This window comes from Coregonus clupeaformis, chromosome 25, assembly GCF_020615455.1.
Source record: "Coregonus clupeaformis isolate EN_2021a chromosome 25, ASM2061545v1, whole genome shotgun sequence".
In the NCBI taxonomy this organism is placed as follows: domain Eukaryota; kingdom Metazoa; phylum Chordata; class Actinopteri; order Salmoniformes; family Salmonidae; genus Coregonus; species Coregonus clupeaformis.
Window position 1 is genome coordinate 19,597,052 of NC_059216.1, and position 17,588 is coordinate 19,614,639.

Genomic DNA, 17,588 nt, shown 5'->3' on the forward strand with positions numbered 1-17,588 from the left:
CATGTCCATGGAGGTGTTGGGTTGGCTACAGATGGACCTGGGCCACTGGCTGATCTCCACTGTCTGTATCACACCTGGAACACAGAGGAGAGGAGAGGAGAGGAGAGGAGAGGAGAGGAGAGGAGAGGAGAGGAGAGGAGAGAAGAGAAGAGAAGAGAAGAGAAGAGAAGAGAAGAGAAGAGAAGAGAAGAGAAGAGAAGAGAAGAGAAGACAGGAGGAAGAGTAGAGAAGACGAAACATTTCAGTCAAAAGTGAGATGCAATTGAATCACTGTTGTCCAGAAATTGTCAAAAAAGTCACATTTACATTTCAGTCATTTAGGAGACGCTCTTATCCAGAGCAACTAACCGATACAACATGATCACAGCTCTCACCTCCCTCACTGTCTCCATTTCAATACATCAAGACATTGACTAGAATCACCAATGTATCCTCACGGTACCTGTATGGCAGACGATGGAGACAGTGAGGGAGATGAGAACTGTGATCATGTTGTATCGGTTAGTCGCTCTGGAAAATAGTGTCTCCTAAATGACTGAAATGTAATTGTGAATGTAGAGATGACTGAGGTGACAAACACACTGAGATGTCTGAGGAGAGGGAATTGGCAGGAAATGACATCATCACAACTCCTGTAACCACAACAAGATACACTGCCTACTTTGGTCCTTAACATAATGTGAATAGAAGTTAACCTGAACACATCAAATAACCAAGGAAATCAAAAACATTTACACCTTGTAATGAAGTGAGTTCTCACTGTGTATGCTAGTCAAATGCTTTGAACCGTATGGTGTACCAGAGAGAGGGGTTTTTGTAGAGGAAGGAAGAGGATCTAGAGCAGTGTGCTTTGCTGGTGGCACAGAAATACTCCCCAGAGTCCTCTGTGGTAGGATTGGACATCTGCAGGTCTCCACGACTACCTGCGTTTCCTCGGAGACTGAAGCGATGGTTAGTAAAGTCTGCCTCTAGGTTGGCTGTGCCTGAGTACAGGTAGCCCACTAGTGTGAGGGCTCTGCTCTGTGCTGGTCGTCTGTACCAGTACATGGAAGATGTCTGAGTTGTTGTGGCTGCAGTTGAGACTAATGCTTTCTTTTGGCCTCATTATTACCGCTGCAGGCGTCTGGGAGATTCCGCTGCTGTTCCAAACACCTTCGTCAGAGACAGGAGATAGAAACGTGAGGAGGTGAAGCTGGACATATCAAGCAAGAAGTTAGAAAAAAACATGAAGAAACAAAACCAATGAAAAAGGCCCTTATATATGAATAGACAGAGGTTGTCCTCTTTAGATGTTTTCTGAGGTAAGTTTTTTCTGAACGCTTGATGAGTTTACCTGGCAACAGGAGCAGTAGGATGGAGAAGTTAACAAAAGCTCTGACCATCGTTGTATTGTTCAACAGCAGAGGAATATATTTCATGTTCTCTAGGGGAAAGCAGCTGTCTCTTTGTCATCATGAACTAAGCTACAGTATCTATGACTGTAGCAACACTGCCCCGCTGGACATCATATGAACTACATCTATATGTACACTACCACAGATATAACTATTTTTTATTTTTTATTTTTATTTTACCTTTATTTAACCAGGTAAGCCAGTTGAGAACAAGTTCTCATTTACAACTGCGACCTGGCCAAGATAAAGCAAAGCAGTGCGATAAAAACAACAACACAGAGTTACATATGGGGTAAAACAAAACATAAAGTCAAAAATACAAACAGAAAATCTATATACAGTGTGTGCAAATGTAGCAAGTTATGGAGGTAAGGCATTAAATAGGCCATAGTTCAAAATAGTTACAATTTCGTATTAACACTGGAATGATAGATGTGCAAAAGATGTTGTGCAAATATGATACTGGGGTGCAAATGAGCAAAATAAATAACAATATGGAAGTCCAGGAAGTGGGAGAAGATGGAGATGGATTAAACTTGGCCGACATTTTCTAATCTATGAAACAGTCGATCTCAAAACAGTTTTCTATTCCCAAAAACTAAAATCTGCTACGAACAGAGTGCACAAAGTTTTGTAGACTTCACCCTTTCTAAAAGTTTTTAAAAATTGCGTTGTGTAGGAGTGCAAGGGCGAATTGAGTTACTGCACATGCCCACCTCACAGAGAAGGTGTTCCCTAACTGAAATATGCAAATACATGCTAGAACACACCAATAGGATCTCGTTAGCTTGTGCTTGGCTCTGCCCCCCTCCTTGCTTGTTCTTCCCACTATGCTTTATTTGCTCCCATTGGAAACAATACCCTGTGGTCTGTCTTGGGTTAGTTATAAACATCGTTGGCTGTACTGTACAGGCTGGGATATGGCAGTGAGGACAGGCTGGGTAATGGCAGTGAGGACAGGCTGGGTTATGGCAGTGAGGACAGGCTGGGTTATGGCAGTGAGGACAGGCTGGGTTATGGCAGTGAGGACAGGCTGGGTTATGGCAGTGAGGACAGGCTGGGTTATGGCAGTGAGGACAGGCTGGGTTATGGCAGTGAGGACAGGCTGGGTAATGCCAGTGAGGACAGGCTGGGTTATGGCAGTGAGGACAGGCTGGGTTATGGGAGTGAGGACAGGCTGGGTTATGGCAGTGAGGACAGGCTGGGTTATGGCAGTGAGGACAGGCTGGGTTATGGCAGTGAGGACAAGCTGGGTTATGGCAGTGAGGACAGGCTGGGTAATGGCAGTGAGGACAGGCTGGGTTATGGGAGTGAGGACAGGCTGGGTTATGGCAGTGAGGACAGGCTGGGTTATGGCAGTGAGGACAGGCTGGGTTATGGCAGTGAGGACAGGCTGGGTTATGGCAGTGAGGACAGGATGGGTTATGGCAGTGAGGACAGGCTGGCAGTGAGGACAGGCTGGGTTATGGCAGTGAGGACAGGCTGGGTTATGGCAGTGAGGACAGGCTGGGTTACGGCAGTGAGGACAGGCTGGGTTATGGCAGTGAGAACAGGCTGGGTTATGGCAGTGAGGACAGGCTGGGTTATGGCAGTGAGGACAGGCTGGGTTATGGCAGTGAGGACAGGCTGGGTTATGGCAGTGAGGACAGGCTGGGTTATGGCAGTGAGGACAGGCTGGGTTATGGCAGTGAGAACAGGCTGGGTTATGGCAGTGAGGACAGGCTGGGTTATGGCAGTGAGGACAGGCTGGGTTATGGCAGTGAGGACAGGCTGGGTTATGGCAGTGAGGACAGGCTGGGTTATGGCAGTGAGAACAGGCTGGGTTATGGCAGTGAGGACAGGCTGGGTTATGGCAGTGAGGACAGGCTGGGTTATGGCAGTGAGGACAGGCTGGGTTATGGCAGTGAGGACAGGCTGGCTGGGTTATGGCAGTGAGGACAGGCTGGGTTATGGCAGTGAGGACAGGGTGGGTTATGGCAGTGAGGACAGGCTGGGTTATGGCAGTGAGGACAGGCTGGGTTATGGCAGTGAGAACAGGCTGGGTTATGGCAGTGAGGACAGGCTGGGTTATGGCAGTGAGGACAGGCTGGGTTATGGCAGTGAGGACAGGCTGGGTTATGGCAGTGAGGACAGGCTGGGTTATGGCAGTGAGGACAGGCTGGGTTATGGCAGTGAGGACAGGCTGGGTTATGGCAGTGAGGACAGGCTGGCTGGGTTATGGCAGTGAGGACAGTCTGGGTTATGGCAGTGAGAAGAGGAACATATGCAGAAACACATAAAATGTGATCAACATTAAAAAGTAAAATGTACATTAGAAATCTGTTTCACTTTGTAGACTACAGTACAGTAGAGAGAGAGAGAGAGAGAGAGAGAGAGAGAGAGAGAGAGAGAGAGAGAGAGAGAGAGAGAGAGAGAGAGAGAGAGAGAGAGAGAGAGAGAGAGAGAGAGAGAGAGAGAGAGAGAGAGAGAGAGAGAGAGAGAGAGAGAAAGCGAGAGGAAGAGAGAAAGAGAGAGAGAGAGAGAGAGAGAGGAGAGAAAGCGAGAGGAAGAGAGAAAGAGAGAGAGAGACAGAGATAGAGAGAGAGAGAGAGAGAGAGAGAGAGAGAGAGAGAGAGGAGAGAAAGCGAGAGGAAGAGAGAAAGCGAGAGAGAGAGAGAGAGAGAGAGAGAGAGAGAGAGAGAGAGAGAGAGAGAGAGAGAGAGCAAATGGCAGGAAGAGAGAGAGAGAGAGAGAGAGAGAGACAGAGAGAGAGAGAGAGAGAGAGAGAGAGAGAGAGAGAGAGAGAGAGGAGAGAAAGCGAGAGGAAGAGAGAAAGAGAGAGAGAGACAGAGAGAGAGAGAGAGAGAGAGAGAGAGAGAGAGAGAGAGAGAGAGAGAGAGAGAGAGAGAGAGAGGAAGAAAGAGTCTGGTCTGAAAAACAACACAAAAACTAAACACTAGACACTATGGAACACAAAGCTTTTACTGTCTCATCCTGTAATATCCAAGGCCTCAGGTCATCTGCCTTTGGCCTAAAGAGCAGGAACCTGGACTTCATCAAAGAAATCAAGAAATACAGACATTGTCATCCTACAAGAAACATGGTATAGAGGAAACGGACCCACTGGTTGCCCTCTAGGATACAGAGAGCTGGTAGTCCCATCCACCAAACTACCAGGTGTGAAACAGGGAAGGGACTCAGGGGGTATGCTAATTTGGTATAGAGCAGACCTAACTCACTCTATTAAATTAATCAATACAGGAACACTTAATTAATAAGGAAATCAAATCAAATTTTATTGGCCACATGCGCCGAATACAACAGGTGTAGACATTACAGTGTAATGCTTACTTACAGCCCTTAACCAACAATGCATTTATTTTTTTAATAAAAAAGTTAAATAAAACAACAACAAAAAAAGTGTTGAGAAAAAAAGAGCAGAAGTAAAATAAAATAACAGTAGGGGAGGCTCTACAGTGAGGGAAAAAAAGTATTTGATCCCCTGCTGATTTTGTACGTTGCCCACTGACAAAGACATGATCCGTCTATAATTTTAATGGTAGGTTTATTTGAACAGTGAGAGACAGAATAACAAAAAAGAATCCAGAAAAACGCATTTCAAAAATGTTATGAATTGATTTGCATTTTAATGAGGGAAATAAGTATTTGACCCCTCTGCAAAACATGACTTAGTACTTGGTGGCAAAACCCTTGTTGGCAATCACAGAGGTCAGACGTTTCTTGTAGTTGGCCACCAGGTTTGCACACATCTCAGGAGGGATTTTGTTCCACTCCTCTTTGCCGACCTTTTCCAAGTCATTAAGGTTTCGAACCTTCAGCTCCCTCCACAGATTTTCTATGGGATTAAGGTCTGGAGACTGGTTAGGCCACTCAAGGACCGTAATGTGCTTCTTCTTGAGCCACTCCTTTGTTGCCTTGGTCGTGTGTTTTGGGTTATGTCATACTGGAATACCCATCCACGACCCATTTTCAATGCCCTGGCTTAGGGAAGGAGGTTCTCACCCAAGATTTGACGGTACATTGCCCCGTCCATCGTCCCTTTGATGCAGTGAAGTTGTCCTGTCCCCTTATCAGAAAAACACCCCCAAAGCATAATGTTTCCACCTCCATGTTTGACGGTGGGGATGGTGTTCTTGGGGTCATAGGCAGCATTCCTCCTCCTCCAAACACGGCGAGTTGAGTTGATGCCAAAGAGCTCGATTTTGGTCTCATTTGACCACAACACTTTCACCCAGTTCTCCTCTGAATCATTCAGATGTTCATTGGCAAACTTCAGACGGCCCGGTACATGTGCTTTTTTGAGCAGGGGGACCTTGCGGGCGCTGCAGGATTTCAGTCCTTCACAGCGCAGTGTGTTTCCAATTGTTTTCTTGGTGACTATGGTCCCAGCTGCCTTGAGATCATTGACAAGATCCTCCCGTGTAGTTCTGGGCTGATTCCTCACCGTTCTCATGATCATTGCAACTCCACGAGGTGAGATCTTGCATGGAGCCCCAGGCCGAGGGAGATTGACAGTTATTTTGGTGTTTCTTCCATTTGCGAATAATCGCACCAACTGTTGTCACCTTCTCACCAAGCTGCTTGGCGATGGTCTTGTAGCCCATTCCAGCCTTGTGTAGGTCTACAATCTTGTCCCTGACATCCTTGGAGAGCTCTTTGGTCTTGGCCATGGTGGAGAGTTTGGAATCTGATTGATTGATTGCTTCTGTGGACAGGTGTCTTTTATACAGGTAACAAGCTGAGATTAGGAGCACCCCCTTTAAGAGTGTGCTCCTAATCTCAGCTCGTTACCTATATAAAAGACACCTGGGAGCCAGAAATCTTTCTGATTGAGAGGGGGTCAAATACTTATTTCCCTCATTAAAATGCAAATCAATTTATAACATTTTTGACATGCGTTTTCTGGATTTTGTTGTAGTTATTCTGTCTCTCACTGTTCAAATAAACCTACCATTAAAATTATAGACTGATCATTTCTTTGTCAGTGGGCAAACGTACAAAATCAGCAGGGGATCAAATACTTTTTTCCCCTCACTGTATATACAGGGTGCAGAGTCAATGTGCGGGGGCACCGGCTAGTTAAGGTAGTTGAGGTAATATGTACATGTGGGTAGAGTTAAAGTGACTATGCATAAATAATGAACAGAGTAGCAGCAGCGTAAAAATATGGGGTGGGGGGGCAGTGCAAATAATCTGGGTAGCCATGATTAGCTGTTCAGGAGTCTTTGACAATTTTGAGGGCCTTCCTCTGACACCACCTGGTATAGAGGTCCTGGATGGCAGGAAGCTTGGCCCCAGTGATGTACTGGGCCGTACGCACTACCCTCTGTAGTGCCATGCAGTCGGAGGCCAAGCAGTTGCCATACCAGGCGGTGATGCAACCAGTCAGGATGCTCTCGATGGTGCAGCTGTATACTTTTTTGAGGATCTGAGGACCCATGACAAATCTTTTCAGTCTCCTGAGGGGGAATAGGCTTTGTCGTGCCCTCTTCACGACTGTCTTCGTGTGTTTGGATCATGATAGTTCGTTGGTGATGTGGACACCAAGGAACTTGAAGCTTTCAACCTGTTCCACTACAGCCCTGTCGATGAGAATGGGGGCGTGCTCAGTCCTCTTTTTTTTCCTGTAGTCCACAATCATCTCCTTTGTCTTGGTCACGTTGAGGTAGAGGTTGTTATCCTGGCACCACACGGCCAGGTCTCTGACCTCCTCCCTATAGGCTGTCTCATCGTTGTTGGTGATCAGGCCTACCACTGTTGTGTCATTGGCAAACTTAATGATGGTGTTTAGTCCCATGAGCTTTGAGGGCACTATTACATTTTTACATTTTAGTCATTTAGCAGATGCTCTTATCCAGAGCGACTTACATGAGCAATTAGGGTTAAGTGCCTTGCTTAAGGGCACATCGACAGATTTTTCACCTAGTCGGCTCAGGGATTAGAACCAGCGACCTTTCGGTTACTGGCACAACGCTCTTACCCACTAAGCTACCTGCCGCTCACTATGGTGTTGAATGCTGAGCTGTAGTCAATGAACAGCATTCTCACGTAGGTGTTCCTCTTGTCCATGTGGGAAAGGGCAGTGTGGAGTGCAATAGAGATAGCATCATCTGTGGATCTGTTGGGGTGGTATGCAAATTGGAGTGGGTCTAGGGTTTCTGGGATAATGGTGTTGATGTGAGCCATGACCAGCCTTTCAAAGCACTTCACGGCTACATACGTCAGTGCTACTGGTCGGTAGTCATTTAGGCAGGTTATCTTAGTGTCCTTGGGCACGGGGACTATGGTGGTCTGCTTGAAACATGTTGGTATTACAGACTCAGTCAGGGACATGTTGAAAATTTTAGGAAGACACTTGCCAGTTGGTCAGCACATGCTCAGAGTACACGTCCTGGTAATCCATCTGGCCCTGCGGCCTTGTGAATGTTTACCTGTTTAAAAGTCTTACTCACATTGGCTACGGAGAGCGTGATCACATAGTCATCCGGAAAAGCTGGTGCTCTCATGCATGCTTCAGTGTTGCTTGCCTCGAAGCGAGCATAGAAGTGATTTAGCTCGTCTGGAATTCTTGTGTCACTGGGCAGCTCGCGGCTGTGCTTCCCTTTGTAGTCTGTAATAGTTTTCAAGCCCTGCCACATCCGACGAGCGTCAGAGCCGGTGTAGTATGATTCAATCTTAGTCCTGTATTGACTCTTTGCCTGTTTGATGGTTCGTCGGAGGGCATAGCGGGATTTCTTATAAGCGTACGGGTTAGAGTCCCGCTCCTTGAAAGCGGCAGCTCTACCCTTTAGCTCAGTGCGGATGTTGCCTGTAATCCATGGCTTCTGGTTGGGGTATGTACATACGATCACTCAACAGAGAAAAAGTCCTCATGTGTGCTACCTATATCCTCCCAATAGAATCCCCATACTTTAACGATGACAGCTTCTCCATCCTAGAGGGGGAGATCAACCATTTCCAGGCCCAGGGACATGTACTAGTCTGTGGCGACCTAAATGCCAGAACTGGACAAGAACCTGACACTCTCAGCACACAAGGGGACTAACACCTACCTGGAGGTGACAGTATTCCCTCCCAAATATGCCCCCCTAGACACAACTATGACAAAACAACCAACAAAAACAGATCACAACTCCTGCAACTCTGTCGCACGCTGGGTCTGTACACAGACAATGGTAGGCTTCGAGGAGACTCCTATGGTAGGTACACCTATAGCTCATCCCTTGGCAGTAGTACTGTGGATTACTTTATCACTGACCTCAACCCACAGCCTCTCAGAGCGTTCACATTTAACCCACTGACACCCCTATCAGATCACAGCAAAATCACAGTCTACTTGAACAGAGCATTACTCAATCATGAGGCATCAAAGCCAAAGGAACTACACAATATTAAGAAATGCTATAGATGGAAGGAAAGTAGTGTAGAAACCTACCACAAAACAATTGGGCAACAACAAATTCAATCCCTTTTAGACAACTTCCTAGACAAAACATTTCACTGCAATAATTAAGGTGTAAATTAAGGTGTAAACGTGGCAGTAGAAAGCTTAAACAGTATATTTCTCCTTTCAGCTTCCCTATCAAACAAGACAACAACCTAAGAAAAGGAACAATGACAAATGGTTTGATGAAGAATGCAAAAACCTAAGAAAGAAATTGAGAAACCTATCTAACCAAAAACATAGAGACCCAGAAAACCTGAGCCTACGCCTTCACTATGGTGAATCACTAAAACAGTACAGAAATACACTACGGAAAAAGAAGTAACAGCACATCAGAAATCAGCTCAATGTAATTGAAGAAAATTGGAACACACTAAACAAACAACAACACGAAGAGTTATCTATCCAAAACGGAGATATGGATAACCCGGCTGTATAACAAACAGCAAAAACATATACATGATCAATTACAAATCTTAGAATCAGCTATTAACCCATCAGAGTCTAAGCCCTGTCTAAGCCAGGGGAGGGAAGGGGGTCTTCTAAGGGGGGGGACTACTAAACTATATGGAATTGTATTAAGAAGGTCATACCAAGGATCATTTAGCTATTTGATGTAGAATTCTAAGAACCCTTGAAGTTTCTCAAAAGTATATAAACAAATTATTTGATGAAAAAATTGTTTTGGCCGTACTGCTATTAGCCCATATGAGCCCATTGAATAACAGATTCACTACATGGAACAACAGCTAGTCCCCAAAAAATATCATAAGGAAGTTTATTCTGAAGTGTGTCTCCTATATCTGAGAGATATGTATTTAACCCCATATTTTTGTCATTTAACATTCTCCATATACAGTGCATTCGGAAAGTATTCAGACCCCTTGCCTTTTTCCACATTTTGTTATGTTACAGCCTTATTCTAAAATGGATTATATATATATTTTTTCCCCTCATCGATCTACACACAATAACCCCATAATGACAAAGCAAAAACAGGTTTTTAGACATGTTTGCACATTTATTAAAAACTAAAAACTTAAATATAACATTTACATAAGTATTCAGACAGTTTCCTCAGTACTTTGTTGAAGTACCTTTGGCAGTGATTACAGCCTTGAGTCTTCTTGGGTATGACGCTACAAGATTGGCAGACCTGTATTTGGGGAGTTTTTCCCATTCTTCTCTGCAGATCCTCTCAAGCTCTGTCAGGTTGAATGGGGAGTGTCACTGCACAGCTATTTTCAGGTCTCTCCAGAGATGTTCGATCGGGTTCAAGTCCTGGATCTGGCTGGGCCACTCAAGGACATTCAGAGACTTGTCACGAAGCCACTCCTGCGTTGTCTTGGCTGTGTGCTTAGTGTCGTTGTCCTGTTGGAAGGTGAACCTTCGCCCCAGTCTGAGGTCCTGAGCGCTCTGGAGCAGGTTTTCATCAAGGATCTCTCTGTACTTTGCTCCGTTCATCTTTCCTCGATCCTGACTAGTCTCCCAGTCCCTGCCGCTGAAAAAACATCCCCCACAGCATGATGCTGCCACCACCATGCTTCACCGTAGGGATGGTGCCAGGTTTCCTCCAGACGTGACGCTTGGCATTCAGGCCAAAGAGTTCAATCTTGGTTTCATCAGACCAGATAATCTAGTTTCTCATGGTCAGAGACTCTTTAGGTGCCATTTGGCAAACTCCAGCCGGGCTGTCATGTGCCTTTTACTGAGGAGTGGCATCCGTCTGGCCACTCTACCATAAAGGCCTGATTGGTGGACTGCTGCAGAGATGGTTGTCCTTCGGAAGGTTCTCCCATCTCCACAGAGGAACTCTAGAGCTCTGTCAGAGTGACCATCGGGTTCTTGGTCACCTCCCTGACCAAGGCCCTTCTCCCCCGATTGCTCAGTTTGGCCGGGCGGCCAGCTCTAGGAAGAGTCTTGGTGGTTCCAAACTTCTTCCATTTAAGAATGATGGAGGCCACTGTGTTCTTGGGGACCTTCAGTGCTGCAGAAATGTTTTTGGTACCCTTCCCCAGATCTGTGCCTCGACACAATCCTGTCTCGGAGCTCTACGGACAAGTTTCTGTGTTCCGTTTTAGGACCACTATTGTTTTCACCATATAACCAATGTCAACTTTCACTGCTATGCGGACTGACACACAGCTGTACATTTCGTTGAAACATGGTGAAGCCCCAAAATTGCCTACCCTGGAAGCCTGTGTTTCAGACATAAGGAAGTGGATGGGGGCAAATGTTTTACTTTTAAACTCGGACAAAACAGACATGCTAGTTCTAGGTCCCAAGAAACAAAGAGATCTGCTGTTGGATCTGACAATTCATCTTGATGGTTGTACAGTCATCTCCAAAAAAAACTGTGAAGGACCTCGACGTTACTCTGGACCCTGATCTCGCTTGACTGAACATATCAAGAATATTTAAAGGACAGTTTTTTCAATCTTCGTAACATTGCAAAAATATGAAACGTTTTGTCCAAAAATGATGCAGAAAAGCTAATCCATGCTTTTGTCGCTTCTAGATTAGACTACTGCAATGCTATACTCTCCGGCTACCCAGATAAAGCACTAAATAAACGTCAGTTAGTGCTAAACACGGCTGCTAGAATCTTGACTAGAACCAAAGAATGTGATCATATTACTCCAGTGCTAGCCTCTGGCTTCCTGTTAAGGCTAGGGCTGATTTCAAGGTTTTACTGCTAACCTACAAACATTACATGGGCTTGCCCCCTACCTATCTCTCCTATTTGGTCCTGCCGTACATACCTACACGTCGCTACGGTCACAAGACTGAGGCCTCCTTATTGTCCCTAGAATTTCTAAGCAAACAGCTGGAGGCAGGGCTTTCTACTATAGAGCTCAATTATTATTGAATGGTCTGCTTATCCATGTGAGAGACGCAGACTCTGTCTTGACCTTTTAAGTCTTTACTGAAGACTCATCTCTTCAGTAGGTCCTATGATTGAGTGTAGTTGGCCCAGGGGTGACAAGGTGAACGGCAAGGCACTGGAGCGACGAACCGCCCTTGCTTGTCTCTGCCTGGCCGGCTCCCCTCTCTCCACTGGGATCCTCTGCCTCTGACCCTGTTACGGGGCTGAGTCACTGGCTTACTAGTGCTCTTCCATGCTGTCCCTAGGATGGGTGCATCACTTGAGTGGGATTAGTCACTAAAGTGATTTTCCTGTCCGGTTTGCACCCCCGTCGGGCTCGTGCGGTGGAGGAGATCTTCGTGGGCTCGTATGCACTCACTAACAGTAAGTCGCTCTGGATAAGAGCGTCTGCTAAATGTAAAATCCAATTCTGATCTCTTGCCCAATTACTGGCAAAAGATCTGATCTGATTTGGGAAAAAATAATATAAAATTGGGCTGCTTGTATAAATGAAGCCTATGAACAAGGAGAGTGGAACGATGAAGGTGATGAATACATTGAACATGTTGACTATTCGCAAGCAAAATGAGAACGCTGATTTCAGTTTTGAGAATAGGACTCAATTCGTATTCACTAGAATTGTTGTTCTGACTATAGTTTACTGTTCAGTGACAACGTCTATCAGTCTCATATCAGGGTTCTGTCCTGCAGGTGGGCAGGACATGTGGCAGGGGAGGGAGGGGTTCTGTACTGCAGGTGGGCAGGACATGTGGCAGGAAGGGAGTGGTTCTGTGTGTAGTGTAGAGGGAAGGGAGGGGTTTTGTGTAAAGGAGGGGTTTTGTTTTGAGGTGGAGTGTAGAGGGAGGGGAGGAGTTTTGTTAAGAGGAGGGGAGGGGTTTTATTTTGTGTGTAGTGTAGTGTAGAGGGAGGGGAGGAGTTTTGTGTGGAGGGAGGGGAGGGGTTTTATTTTGTGTGTAGTGCAGTGTAGAGGGAGGGGAGGAGTTTTGTTAAAAGGGAGGGGTTTTGTGTGTAGTGTAGAGGGATGGGTTTTATTTTGTGTGTAGTATAGAGGGAAGGGAGGAGTTTTGTGTAGAGGGAGGGGAGGGGTTTTGTTTTGTTTTGTGTAGCGTGTAGCGTGTAGCGTGTAGTGTGAAGCGTGTAGCTGCTTCATTGTGCTCTACTCACAGTAAGACTTTGCTGTAATCTCAACAGTAAAACACTATAGAATGCACAGTAAAATACCATAAATCTGTTTTAGAGCATTAATGCTGTAGATTGCACTACATTATGGGTAAAATGCTGAAAAAATACTGTTATTAACTGTAATAGGAAGTAAAAATTACTCTAACATACTGTATTTCTTATTTTTACTCCCTTTTTCTCCCCAATTTTGATCCTGTCTCATCGCTGCAACTCCCCAATGACCTCAGGAGGCGAAGGTCGAGTCATGCGTCCTCCGAAACATGACCCACCAAACCGCGCTTCTTAACACCCGCCCGCTAACCCGAAGCCAGCTGCACCAATGTGTCAACTGACGACCGAAGTCAGCCTGCAGGAGCCCGGCCCGCCACAAGGAGTCTCTAGAGCGCGATGAGCCAAGTAAATCCCCCCCTGGCCAAACCTCCCCTAACCCGGACGACGCTGGGCCAAACACTCCCCTAACCCGGACGACGCTGGGCCAAACCCTCCCCCTAACCCAGATGACGCTGGGCCAAACCCTCCCCTAACGACGCTGGGCCCAACCTCTCCCCTAACCCAGACGACGCTGGGCCAAACCCTCCCTAACCCGGACGACGCTGGGCCAAACCCTCCCCTAACCCCGGGACGACGCTGGGCCACACCTCCCTAACTCCAGACGACGCTGGGCCAATTGTGCACCTCCCTATGGGATTCCCGGTCACGGCCGGTTGTGACACAGCCTGGGATCGAACCCGGGTCTGTAGTGACGCCTCAAGCAGTGCACGTTTTCTTAGCTAACCTAGTTAGCTAGTTAGCTAGCGCAAGTTGATGCAAGCCATTTCAGTCTGCTCTAAATTGATTGTAAATATCTGTTTGACCTAGAAAAAAATCACCCAGATAATAATTGTTGTGACGATAGGCTTGATGTGCCACAGCCTCTGAGTGCCATAGAGAATAAACTGAGCGCAGATTCGTGACCGTTATGGCTTGTTCGAGCTAGCAGTTCAAATAAATACTAGCAGTTCAAAGATTTGAACCATATTACGCGCAAAGTTTTTGGGTGGATTGATCGGGCGCATTTTACACATAAACCTTGTCGTGAGCCATTAAACTACCGGTACTCGCGAGCTGCTAAAGCCAATGCGAATGACCAGTGCACCGGTGTTGTATCGAGGTGCCTGCTGACCGTAGGTGCTTGCCAATGGGCAGCTGTACCACAGTGTCACCGGCGGTAGCTAGTAACGTGGGCATTCCTCCCAGTATGATATTTCAAGTAGGATAGCAGCCAACACAAGATATAACTAATATTGGCCATCTAGATGTCACCGTGATGGGGAGAGCATAAACGGTAACACCACAGTGTCCTCCTTAGCTGTCACCACCCAGTGTCCTCCTTAGCTGTCACCACCCAGTGTCCTCCTTAGCTGTCACAACCAGTCACAACCCAGTGTCCTCCTTAGCTGTCACAACCAGTCACAACCCAGTGTCCTCCTTAGCTGTCACAACCAGTCACAACCCAGTGTCCTCCTTAGCTGTCACAACCAGTCACAACACAGTGTCCTCCTTAGCTGTCACAACCAGTCACAACCCAGTGTCCTCCTTAGCTGTCACAACCAGTCACAACACAGTGTCCTCCTTAGCTGTCACAACCAGTCACAACCCTGTGTGACTCGGTTCACTCCGCTCTCAGCTACACGACAAACAGTTGAAGTCAGAAGTTTACATACACCTTAGCCAAATACATTTAAACTCAGTTTTTCACAATTCCTGACATTTAATCCTTGTAAAAATTACCAGTCTTAGGTCAGTTAGGATCACCACTTTATTTTAAGAATGTGAAATATCAGAATAATAGTAGAGAGAATGATTTATTTCAGCTTTTATTTCTTTCATCACATTCCCAGTGGGTCAGAAGTTTACATACACTCAATTAGTATTTGGTAGCATTGCCTTTAAATTGTTTAACTTGGGTCAAACGTTTCGGGTAGCCTTCCACAAGCTTCCCACAATAAGTTGGGTGAATTTTTGGCCCATTCCTCCTGACAGAGCTGGTGTAACTGAGTCAGGTTTGTAGGCCTCCTTGCTCGCACACGCTTTTTCAGTTCTGCCCACACATTTTCTATAGGATTGAGGTCAGGGCTTTGTGATGGCCACTCCAATACCTTGACTTTGTTGTCCTTAAGCCATTTTGCCACAACTTTGGATGTATGCTTGGGGTCATTGTCCATTTGGAAGACCCATTTGCGACCAAGCTTTAACTTCCTGATTGATGTCTTGAGATGTTGCTTCAATATATCCACATATTTTTCCTTCCTCATGATGCCATCTATTTTGTGAAGTGCACCAGTCCCTCCTGGAGAAAAGCACCCCTACAGCATGATGCTGCCACCCCCCGTGCTTCACGGTTGGGATGGTGTTCTTCGGCTTGCAAGCCCACCCTTTTTCCTCCAAACATAACGATGGTCATTACCATGTTCAGTTGCAAACCGTAGTCTGCCTTTTTTATGGCGGTTTTGGAGCAGTGGCTTCTTCCTTGCTGAGCGGCCTTTCAGGTTATGTCAATATAGGACTAGTTTTACTGTGGATATAGATACTTTTGTACCTGTTTCCTCCAGCATCTTCACAAGGTCCTTTGCTGTTGTTCTGGGATTAATTTGCACTTTTTCGCACCAAAGTACGTTAATCTCTAGGAGACAGAACGCATCTCATTCCTGAGCGGTATGATGGCTGCGTGGTCCCATGGTGTTTATACTTGCGTACTATTGTTTGTACAGATGAACGTGGTACCTTCAGGCGTTTGGAAATTGCTCCCAAGGATGAACCAGACTTGTGGAGGTCTACAATTTTTTTTCTGAGGTCTTAGCTGATTTCTTTTGATTTTCCCATGATGTCAAGCAAAGAGGCACTGAGTTTGAAGGTAGGCCTTGAAATACATCCACAGGTACACCTCCAATTGACTCAAATGATGTCAATTAGCATATCAGAAGCTTCTAAAGCCATGACATAATTTTCTGGAATTTTCCAAGCTGTTTAAAGGCACAGTCAACTTAGTGTATGTCAACTTCTGACCCAATGGAATTGTGATACAGTGAATTATAAGTGAAATAATCTGTCTGTAAACAATTGTTGGAAAAATTACTTGTGTCATGCCCAAAGTAGATGTCCTAACCGACTTGCCAAAACTATAGTTTGTTAACAAGAAAATTGTGGAGTGGTTGAAAAACAAGTTTTAATGACTCCAACCTGAGTGTATGTAAACTTCCGATGTCAACTGTACGTCATTGTTTTGCAGGCAAGGAGAGTCCGTATAGCCTCTCCCCGCTAACCATTTCTTTAATTTAAACAACATTGTTCCAGAATGTTCCAGTATTAGCTAAACCTGTTACTAGTAAGCAAACATTTGGTGGCACAGAAAGGAAGGAAAATGTTGTGAGTCTGGTAAAATAATCTTATATTATATTTTATAGCTATAGCAATGTTTTATCATATATTATGATAAATTACTATATAAATATATATATATATATATATATATATATATATATATATATATATAATTTATATTTAGAAGTACAGTAGGTGTATCTAGCTGTCTGATTTGTATTTGTACAACGCCTCCATTGATTTCATAAACTATATTGGATATATGGCTGTACAGCTTCCTGGTTCCAATCAACCCAATATGAACCCTGAAGATGGGACAAGGTGACCCAGAGGAAGCCAACTGTTCTTAGCCCCATTCTTCCAAGAGCTCACTGAGTTTTGAATGGAGACCTCTAGCGAGGTAAGTACACACACACACGACTTGATATGTCTCCTGTCTTTTTACCCACGGTGCTCTCTGTCTCTCATCCTATTCTTTATGCTTGGCCTAGGGCTGAGAAGGTTTGCTACGGAGCTCCACGAGGAACACCTGATGCTGCGCTGACTTCTCTCTCTTGGATGCGCTCCTGCCCAAACTGTCCCGTAGTGTGTTTCACCCCCTCTGAACCCCCCTTTACCCCCTCTGAACCCCCCTTTACCCCCAAATAGAGTGGCCCCTGATCATAGCGCTAGGATTGTACCCAATCCCAATTTTAACTCCATCTCCCTCCCTCCCTCTCTCTCTCGTTGTCTCTCTTTGTCCCCCAACATCCCACACACACACTGGCACACAATGTACACTACCGGTCCAAAGTTTTAGAACACCTACTCATTCATTCATTCATTTTTCTTTATTTTTACTATTTTCTACATTGTTGAATACTAGTGAAGACATCAAAACTATGAAATAGCACATATGGAATCATGTAGTAACCAAAAAAAGTGTTAAACAAATCAAAATATATTTTACATTTGAGATTCTTCAAATAGGCTTTGCACACTCTTGGCAGGTAGTCTAGTTTTTAAATTAGTGTTGTAAAGATGCTCTTATTTGGTTACATATGTGTTAACTGTTGTTACTGTTGTTGTCAATTCTGTTGTTAATATGTTGTTAATGTTGTTACCAATTTGAATAAATGCATTTTATGGAAACATTTATTGTTTTTCTTACATTAAGATTTCAGGGAGAATTTCACTGTACATTTACAGCATTATCCTGGAACCAGAGTTGCCAGCTTAATACTGTAATTGCAGCAGGGATGCTGTAATATGTTTTACATTTTTAAAAAATAGTCATTTTGATTAATTATGCAATTATGAATTTTTTAAATAACATTCCACT

The 17,588-nt window shown here is 45.1% G+C and overlaps 1 long non-coding RNA gene across 1 annotated transcript; it reads left to right on the top strand.

Moving 5' to 3' along the window:
- Positions 1 to 771: 771 nt before the first annotated feature.
- Positions 772 to 17,016, top strand: LOC123481890. The gene is made up of 4 exons (XR_006657431.1): positions 772 to 951; positions 1,120 to 1,301; positions 16,542 to 16,667; positions 16,759 to 17,016. It is a non-coding gene; the product is annotated as an uncharacterized LOC123481890 (long non-coding RNA).
- Positions 17,017 to 17,588: the final 572 nt, after the last annotated feature.